Raw genomic sequence first — 9,980 nt, 5'->3', positions numbered from 1 at the left:
AGCCTGTGTATAAATTCCTATGACTGCATAACGTAATGACACAAACGTAGTGGCTTCAGACAGCACCCATTTATTTGTTTACTGTTTCTTAGTCAGAAATCCGGGCGTGGTGTGGACAGATTTTCTGTTCAGGGTTTCACAAAGCCGTGTGCTCATCTTGAGGTTGGGTCCTCCCCAAGCTTATATGGAGTCTGTGGGCAGAGTTCAGTTTCTGGCAGTTGCAGGACTGAGGTCCCTGATTCCTTGCTGGCTGTCAGGGTGGAGAGAGGGAGGGCTGCTCCCAATTCCTGGTGTCCCCAGCAGTCCCTGCCACACGGCCTCTGCACTTTCAAAGCTCACATGGGAAGAAATCCGCCACACCGAGTCCCTCTCACACCGTGACTGTCATGCTCAGGAAGAACCCAGTCATTTAAGAGCTCACCTGTATTAGGATAGTCCAATCCAGGGTAATCCCTTGTCCTAAAGTCAACTGATTTGGGACCTTAACTGTACCTGCAAGTCCCTTCGCAGTAGCACCTACATTAGTGGTGATTGAATAACTGGGAGAAGGTGAATAAGCAGGGGGTGGTTACTGGGGGACATCACAGAATCAGCCTAGCATGGCCTGGATCTTCCTTTTGTGTTCGTTGGATCATTGTTGGAAACTGAAGTTCAAATAAATGGATTGTTGTGAATCATAACAAAATATATTTTATTTAGCCATGGAAATTCTTTTTTTTTTTTTTTTTTTGAGACAGAGTCTCACTCTGTTGCCTGGGGCGAGTGCCGTGATGTCAGCCTAGCTCACAGCAACCTCAAACTCCTGGGCTCAAGCGATCGTCCTGCCTCAGCCCCCTGAGTAGCTGGGACCACAGGCACAAGTCACCATGCCCAGTTAATTTTTTTTATATTTTTAGTTGTCCGGCTAATTTTCTTCTATTTTTAGTAGAGACGAGGTCTTGGTCTTGCTCAGGCTGGTCTCGAACTCCTGAACTCAAGCAGTCCACCGCCTCAGCCTCCCAGAGTGCTAGGATTACAGGCGTGAGCCACCGCGCCCGGCCAACAATGTGCTTTTCTGATTCTGTCAAAATTTAAATCAATATGTGTGTGGCAAAATGAAGTAACACATCAAATCTTTTGCGAGATGGACTTGCCTTGCACAGCAGATTGAACATCAGATCCAAGAGAACCCACAGAGGTGCCAGCGAGCCAAAGATCAAATGACCTATTTCTGACCAGGGCTATTTTCATGGCATCCTGGTCCTCTCTGTCACACGGCTTTGTCACATGGCTTAGGCTTTGTTCCAACCTGAGTGGTTCTTTCAAAGGATCTTTGCAATGAACTTCAGAATTTTGTTTTCTCTTTCATTTAAAAAATAATAATAATAATCAGGAACGGTTCCCAAGCCACAGTTTCAAAATTGCCGGTGTGAGACGTCATGATGAAGTAATTGCCTGGGCTCCCGCCACTGGCAAAGACACAGAACCTGTGAACCCGCCATAGGCTGCTGCCCAATCCCAACCCCAGAAGGAGCCTCTGAGTCTTCATTTCTCTAATGATTTTTACACGAAGTGTCTAGATCCCCAAACCAAATATTAGCTAGTCTTGCCTGTTTTTAAACTTCCTCTACTCTGAAGTCATACTGCGTGTATTCTTCTGTGGAGCACGCTACATGCAGGACAGTTATCCCGGATGTGGGAGGATGTCGTCCATTCGTTGTTCTGCTGAAGTTTTACATTCGATGATTATTCCACAGTTTTGCCACTTCCCTATTGATGTATATGTGGTTGTTTCAGTTTTTGCCAGAAGCATTAGTGTACGTGTCTCCTGTGCTCTGAAGTCCCCAGCAGCTTTGGTGCTGAGCCCTGCTGTCCATGGGCCACTCCCAAACTATGACAGGTCACAGCAGGGACACTGAGGCAGGTCCATTCCTGGGACACAGGGGACTCCTCTGATGGCCAACTGAGGCACGTAGGCAAGAACGTCCCCAGAGTATATGATCAGGAGAATGATTGCGGAACCATATGGTGCATGAACTTTAATCATACTGGATAAGGTTAATTTGATTTCCAAAGTGCTTGTACCAACTCACACTTTTATAAGGAATGTTTAAGACTTCATGTTGCTGAAGTGTTCTGAAAACAGAATCAAAGTTAACATCTCACTGTCTTGGCTGAAGAATCTCCCCAGGCAATTTTTCCCCAGGCTCTGTTAATAACTTCCTTTCCTTTCCCCTTTCCCCTTTCCCCTTTCCCCTTTCCTTTCCTTTCCTTTCCTTTCCTTTCCTTTCCCTTTCCTTTCCCTATCCTCAGGCATTATGCCTTTATCATACAGATCCAGATGATGCTTCCTTTCAGCACAGCCACACAGGGTGGTTTCCCACATTAGAAATTGTCCATAATAAAAAGGACAAAAAGGAGTGGGGGAGAGAGGAAAGAAGGAAGACACAAGAAAAGACAAACTAAAAAGAACAGGAGAGGAGGAACTGGAAACAGCAGGTGTGGCCAACACTGTCAGAATGCAAGGAGCTAAAAGAGATGTGAACAGCACCTATGGGATGCTAAAACCTAGGAGAGACTCACTAGTTATCCATTGCTGTGTCACAAACTAGCCCAAAATTTGGAGGCTTGAAACAACCAACATCTATTAACTCAAGAGGATAATGCAAAGACCAGCACAGTGGAGCCACGGGAGGTGGGGGGAGTTGGATAAAGGGAAGGATTTTACAAGCTGCAATAAGTAAGAGGTCATGTGTGTATAGATGGAAATGATTTTGTTAGTCCGAGTTCTCCAAGAAGCAGATGACAAGGTGGGATTAAACCCACCAGCATTTATGAGGGGACGCACCTGTCAGAGAACGTGGGGAGGAGCCAGACACCCCTGGGGAAGCCGCAGTCCCAGGTGCAGGTCTGAGCCCACGTGATGGACAGAAGGAGAGAAGGTTTGTTGGACTCATCCTAGACCACAGACAACCTAAGGGGAGTTGAGCAAGGCCATGGAGGAGTCCTGAAGCCACAGCTGGCCATCAGAGGAGTCCTCTGTGTCCCAGGAATGGGCCTGCCTCAGTGTCCCTGCTGTGACCCGTCACTGGCTGGGGACAGCCCGTTGGCAGCAGGACCTCTGCACCAACGCTGTTGGGATTTCAGAGCACAGGAGCGGGGCCCTTGGCACATTCCTTGGGGGTGTGACTCAAACCTTCCTTCCTGAGGGGTCTGGGCCCTTGGAAATCAGACCCTCTCAGGCTGGGTTGCTGGATGATTCTGTTCACACTTAAAATGGGACAAGAGGAACCCTAAAGCCCCCAAGTGGATCTCTGGGTTCTGCACACACTGCTCCTGCCCCTCTGTGTGAAGCAGCCCTGTCTCCTCCTGGGGATCAGGGTCCCTCCCCGCTGCCTGGAGAGGAGGGGGCTCCTCTTCTTACCTGCTGGTCTCTGGGCACACACTGTCCAAACCGCCCTGGTGGCAACTGTAATGTGTCTTTCAATGGCTCTCGTTTATCCCCTAGTCAGAGTGGCCCCTCTGGGAGACCAGGACCCGCTACCCTGCAGAACCAGAGCTGCAGAGATGGGAAGTGCAGATCCCCAGTGGGTGAGTCTCAGTGATGGACATGGAGCCGCACCCGCTTCCTCCCCTTGATTTCTGAGCCCACGTGTCCTTCCTGCTGAGATCACAGCGCCCTAGAGAGGTCTCTGGTTCAATAAATGCACTGTGTCCTGAAAGATGGGTCCCTAACCCTCACAGTGTGTTCTCAAAGCTGGCACTGAGCTGTGCCTTTACGAGGCCTGTGCAGGGTTCTGTGTGGCCTGCAGCTCCTGGGTGGTGTGTGACATGAGCAGGGGGTCCCGTGGCTGTGGATCAGGCTGCGCCTCCTGCCCTGTGCAGTTGGTCCCCCAGTGGGGTGCTGCGCTGAGAGCAATTCTGAGCCTGTGGATCAGAAATGCCAACGGCCCCGGGTAGTGGAGCTGCCTGAGGGTCCGAGGGCAGGAAAGGGAAACCCATCCGTGGAACAGGCGTCTGTCCTACAAGGATGAGCCTCCGGCCCTTCCAGGATTGAAGGGGCTCAATGTAGTTGCCCCCTCACTTAGTGGCTAGTTGGTCACCTAAATAAATAGACTCCATCAGGGCCCATCATTTGCCTCTAATGCTGACAAGTCAGACGTCAGAAATGGCAGCAGCTGGATGGGCCTTGGTAGGTGGAGCCAGTGCTGCTGGGCCACACGCAGCCTCCCCCTGCCGCTGTGTCCTCCATTCCTGGCCGTCCTGCCAGCCCTGGGCTGACCGAGGGCGAAGGCTGCCTGACTTCAGTGTGTCTGCCTGGGTTTTCGGGGCCACTGCAGGGGAGGGTGTTTGCTGGTGGGTGTCAACATGTGATTCAGGCTCAACTCACACGGACCATTTTCTCCTTGTGATGGACTCTGCTGGGACTGTCCAGTGTATGACTTCGTGGGTTACACAGAACCTAAGTCTTACAGGCACTTGGAGTCACAAGGTGGCTTAGTGTCCCGTGGTCAAACATTTAATCTTATCCGGGCCAGTGACACACCAAAAGTTGCTTCTAACAGGGTGCATCTGTGTGCTGTGGGTGGCCTGGCCTTGCTCCAGAGTCCCAGGCCCTCCACTGTGGCTCCCCCACTGGTGGCTGGTTTGGCTCCGTCCTGCACCTGTTCCCACCACCGACTCCCCCAGCACCGTGGGTCTGAGGGATGGGGCCGACTGCACCACGGCCTGGATCTGCTGCAGTGTCCTTTCCTGTCCAGGCCACTCAAGGCTGGCGTCCTCCTGTGTCACCCAGAGTGTGGCCGAAACAACATAGATGTGGAATGTCAGACCCCAGAGAGGCTCCCCAGGCAGTGAGCTTCCTGCGTTGCAGGAGGATGCAAGATGCAGCCGTTTGCCTTTTGCTCTGGAGGAGACAGCCCTGCCTGTCCCTCACCACTGGACCCGTACGGCTTCCCTGCAGTGGCCACTCCCGACTCTCTGCAAGGTTTGTCTTCACCTTCCAGCGTGCACACGTCTGTCAAGGCCTCCAGCGAACTTTCCACCTCTTCCTCATCCCTGCCAGTCAGCACGATGCTGCCAATGAAAGGAACAGATTCAATATTCCGCAGGACGTGCAGGACGTCCAGGTCCCTTAAGACTGTATTATCGAGGGCGGGGGAGGTACCGTAGTCCTGAGGGGAACTGTAAATAAACGCGCTGCGCATATCACATGACTGTGACTCATTCCTCATCCATTTTCTAACTGGAGTGGAGGAGAATTTGCTCATGAAATCCACAGCTGCCTCCCCGTGCCTGGGGCCTCATCCGTCTGTTCCAGCAGCGACATCCAGCCAACACGAACACGAAGAAATCTCGTTCATTCTTTAGGCCCCTTCCAGCTACTGCGGGGACAAATTGGTGAATTACTATTTTTTTCTTTTTAATCTGACAAAGATGCCTTTCAGAAGGCAGATTGTCTAATTAAATGGGTAACAGGGCCAAGCACCCGCATCCTGCCGCTCTCTAATGCTGCTGCTGCCCCTGCAACACCCGCAGTGCCCTGCACAGCACCCAACCCGACACCGTCCCATTTCTGCATGGGCTGGGATGGGCACAGTGTCATTGGTGTCCCTCTGGCCTGCTGCACAATGAGACACCTTGCTGCACAGAGCAGGGACCAGTGTGGGGTGACCCCAGTGTGTCAGTGCCAGTCATGCTCTCAGGCAGTGGGAAATGACAGGGCTGGGTCCGTGCACCCAGTGGTCCCACAGTGAGACATGTGTCAGTGCCGTCCCGGCCTCTGCGAGCCCCACTGTAGGGAGCATCTGGGTTCAGTGTGGACTCAAACCCCACGTGCAATGCTCTCCATGGTTCTGCCTATTCCCGTCCCCAGGGTACAGTCAACTGAGTCAGAAGGGCTGAGGGACATGTCCCAGGACATCCTTGCCATGGGGTTCCAGGGTCCTTCCTCCCAGGGATACGGACACCTGCTCAGTGACTGGGTTCTGAATCTGAACTTGGCTGAGGTGTAGGCATTGAGAACGGGGTCAGGACCTTGTATTGGGTCAGACGCCCTCAGCCTCCTGCTCCCCAGTCCCTGCTGTCTCATCAGAGACACTGAGCAGCACCCTTGGTGGCTGCCATCTGTCCTCACCCTGGGACACACACTCCTTTAACCTTTTCCTCAACCCCCCGCAGGTGGAGCCCCTTGGCTGCTCCTCTGGGGATGTTATGGTGACCGTGTCCTCTGGCTTTTGCAGGAAAGTGGCACCACTTGGTCTCCGTCTCTTCGGGGCCAAACCCTCCCCACGGACACTAATGAGCCCGTCTGGGAGACACGTGTCCTCCCATGATCCCCACCTGCAGAGGACACCACCCCAATCATCTTAGCCATGCAGGTCCCTCTTGCCAGCACTTTCCTCATGGATGTGGAGGAAGCTGTGCCCTCTGGGCCCGCTTGTGGACCATGACACGCTGGTGGGTCTCTGGCCTCACATAATGTCTCCACCCCACACGCCACTTCCCTCAGCCTCGTCATTCCATCTTCCACCGTGTTCGAGGGCAACTAAGTCATGTCTACCTCACTGAGAATTGGGCATTATTATTATTATTTTTGAGACAGCATCTCGCTTTATGGCCCAGGCTGGAGTACAGTGGCCTAATTATAGCTCACCGTAAGCTTGAACTCCTGGGCTCAAGCAATTGTCCTGCCTCAGCCTCCCGAGTGGCTAGGACTAGAGGCACACACAACCACACCCTGCTAAGTTTTTCGTTTTTTGTACAGATGGGGTCTCACTATGTTGCCCAGGCTGATACCAAACTCCTGCTCTCTAAGTGATCCTCCTGCCTCAGCCTCCCGAAGTGCTGGCATTAGGAGGGACATCATGTTTTCCAGCCTATAAAGAGCCACCCCCGCAGAGACTTTCCCACATGCCCTGGGGTCATAAGAAAGTACCCCCAGGCCAAGCGGTTTTTGTTTACCCAGCCTGACATTCGGGGCCCTTAACCAGACACCCTCACAATCCCACCCGGCAGTGCTCCCTGGCCCGCTGCAGGGCTGTGGCACCTGGTTCCTGCAAAGCTCCCGAGTGGGGTTCACACTGCACAGGGGGAGATGTCTGCAGCATCCTCTAGCACAGGCAGCGGGGCCATTTCCAGAGAAGGGCGAGCCTCCTGCGCGTGCGCAGAGGGTGCTGAAGGGCGTCGTCGGATAACGCCGTGCAGTTGGCACAAGCCCAGGTTCCCAGCAGGGCCCTGACGTTCCCACAGCAGGCCCGGCCCGGCCGAGCGTCTGCACATCTCTGGAGTAATGAGACCCTCACAGTGGTGTCTTCAGCTGCCATCCGCGCTGCCTGCCCTTCCTCTACAGGGGTAAGACCTGTCTGTCAGACACGGAGGAGGCTGTCGCACTTAGTAGCTGCTGCCACAGCCCTCAGATTCTCACCCTCCTCCCGTAGGGCATGCACACAGCTCAGCAGGAACTAGCCAACGCCACTGACCCTGTACGTTTCCCTCCCACCCCATCGTTATTCTGCTAAGTCCTCTCATCACACTTGCCACAGCCCCCAACCGGGGCAGCTTCTCAGGTCACCGCTGGTGAGATCTGTGGCATTTCAGTTGCCACCTTGTGCCACGGACCTCTGTGTCTTATCTACCCACCCAGATGGCGTCCTCTTGTTCTGCCAGGCAGCCGATGAGCTAGCCCCAAATCCGCGTCTTTTTGCCTGTGTTCTTAAAGAGTTCCTGACGCCACTTGTCTCAGTTGAGTCCTGTGAGGAGCAGCCCCCAAGGCAGTGCTGTATGTGCAAGGATCACTGGGGAAAATGCGAGCGAGAGACCCTGGGGAGGAGGACAGGAAAGGCTGGGGGCGCCATCAGACCGCCGCGCAAGTCGGAACCCGGGGGAGGAGAGAGGAGGGAAGGGGGCTGGCAGCGTTCTAGACCCAGGGCAGGCTCAGGGACGATCAGCGAGGGCGCAGGGAGCCCTGGAGCCTCAGCCTGCAGAGGAGGAACAGTCCTGCCTTATTTCCCTGCTGCCCTCAATCTTTGTCCTGAAGACGCCGTGGGGAGCGCGGTCCCAGAGCAGAGGTGGCAGTGGGTTTCCTGCGGCAGCAGCTGGGCCGTCATCAGTTCCGCGTCCTCCAGCTGGGGGTCTGGGCTGCGCATCCGCACCACTGCACAGCGACCCGGTGGGGAGATGACAAGAACAGAGAAAAGGGAAGAATTTCCTCCAAGTCTGTTGGAAGGGATGAGGTGTAGGACACCAGCAGAGGCAGCGGCTCTGGCCAGGAGCAGAGTGGGTCCCCTACAATGACCGTGCAGGCGGCAGAAGGCCAGGCACGTGGTGCAGCTGCAAACACAGGAACATATGGTGGCCGGGACCTGTGCAGGTGTCTTCTAATGTGCCCGGTTTTCTCAGTGCAGGAGGAACAAGGTCGGCAGCTGCAGTGAGACTGGAGAAGGAGGGTGGGTGTGTGAGCAAACAGAGATGGTGTGTGACAGTCACCAGGCCAGGAGGCTGAGGGTGGCCCTTGCAGGGCCAGGATGAGCACTGGCCATGGTGGGGCCCCATGAGTTCTCGGCCTGAGGGGAGAGAGCAGTGGGCGAGCTGGGTGTGGTTCTCCAGCCTCCTGCAGCTCACGGGTGCAGGTGCAGAGCAGGCACAGGCGGAACCCCCCAGTGTGAGGTTTGTCAAGCAAGTGTGACAACGCAGGGGACAGGAGGGAGGGCTTGGAATTATTTACCACAGAGTTCAAAATGGGTGAGGGGGAGGAGAGGACACCTGAGGGAATGGTGAGGCTGAGGCACGGTGAGAAGAGGCAGGGTCACTGGACTGGGACTCTCGGGGGAGCCAAGGACTGTGGGAACGGATGAGCTATGGGGGGCTCCAAGCTGGAAAACAGGCCCATGCGCAGTGAGGGGTTTGCTGATTTACACTGCAGCACACCGTCAACGACAGCATCGATGCCCTCGGAGCCTGCAACCCCCTCCCAGGGGACCAGTGGGAAGATGGTCAGAGCCCGGGAGGTGTGAAATCAAGACTGTGGAAGGGCCGGGTTCTCAGCATGACAAGGCCTGGGGGTGACGAGGGCGTGGGGCCCAGGCAGAGCAGAGCAGGGGGACAGGAGTTCCCGGATCTGAGAATCGGGAGCCGGAGCATCCTCTCTGCCCTACCGCGTCTGTTGCTGCTGTGACAAACTCCCACAAGCCAAGCGGCTTTGAACACACCTACTTATCATCTCTCAGTCACAGGGTTACACGTCTCACACAGACTCACAGGGCTAAGGTCAAGGTGGCGGCAGGTCTGGGTTCCCTCCTGGGGCTCTGGGGGAGGATTCCCTTCCAAGCTCCTTCAGGTCATTGTCCGAATTCACTTCCTTGCAGACAAGGGACTGAGGTCCCCACTTCCTCAGTAGCTGTCATCCGGGAGCCACCCTGAGCTCCTAGAGCCCTCTCTCCGGTCATCACATGTGGCCCCTAGAGCACACGCAGCCCTTCCCCCACTTGGAACCTCTGGCCTCCCCTCTGCCTCGTCCCCTCTGCCTTGCTCTGCTGCACCTTCTGTGACTCCGGCCAGAGCAGGTGCCCTGCCTTTATGGCTCATGTGACTTGATAGGCCCCACCCAGATATTCCAGGAAAATCTCCCTATTTTAAAGTCCTTCACCTTCCTTACATCAGCAATGTCCCTCTGCCATGTAGTGCCCCTATTCACAGGTTCCTAGGACTGGGAGGGGCGCCTTTGGGGACCATTATCAGCCTACACATCTGTGTAAGTTGAAATCACCAAGGATGAAGCAGGTGGCACTACTGGGGAGGGACACAGTGAGCCAGGAGCTACAAGGTCCCGGATGGAGGGAGGGGCCTGGGACCCGAGGGGGATGGTGATAGTGAGGGGAGCGGGCCCTAATGTGAGGACAGGTTAGGGGAGTTAGGCAGGAGGGAGGCAGAAAGGTCTGAGGACCACAGTGAAGAGCAAGGACCCCTCCCCACCTCCTGGCCAGGGTACAAGGTCCCTGGGA

Source organism: Propithecus coquereli, unplaced genomic scaffold, assembly GCF_000956105.1.
Source record: "Propithecus coquereli isolate 6110/MARCELLA unplaced genomic scaffold, Pcoq_1.0 Scaffold404, whole genome shotgun sequence".
Lineage (NCBI taxonomy): Eukaryota > Metazoa > Chordata > Mammalia > Primates > Indriidae > Propithecus > Propithecus coquereli.
The sequence above is the reverse complement of the archived record's forward strand: the minus strand, read 5'-3'. Positions refer to the sequence as shown.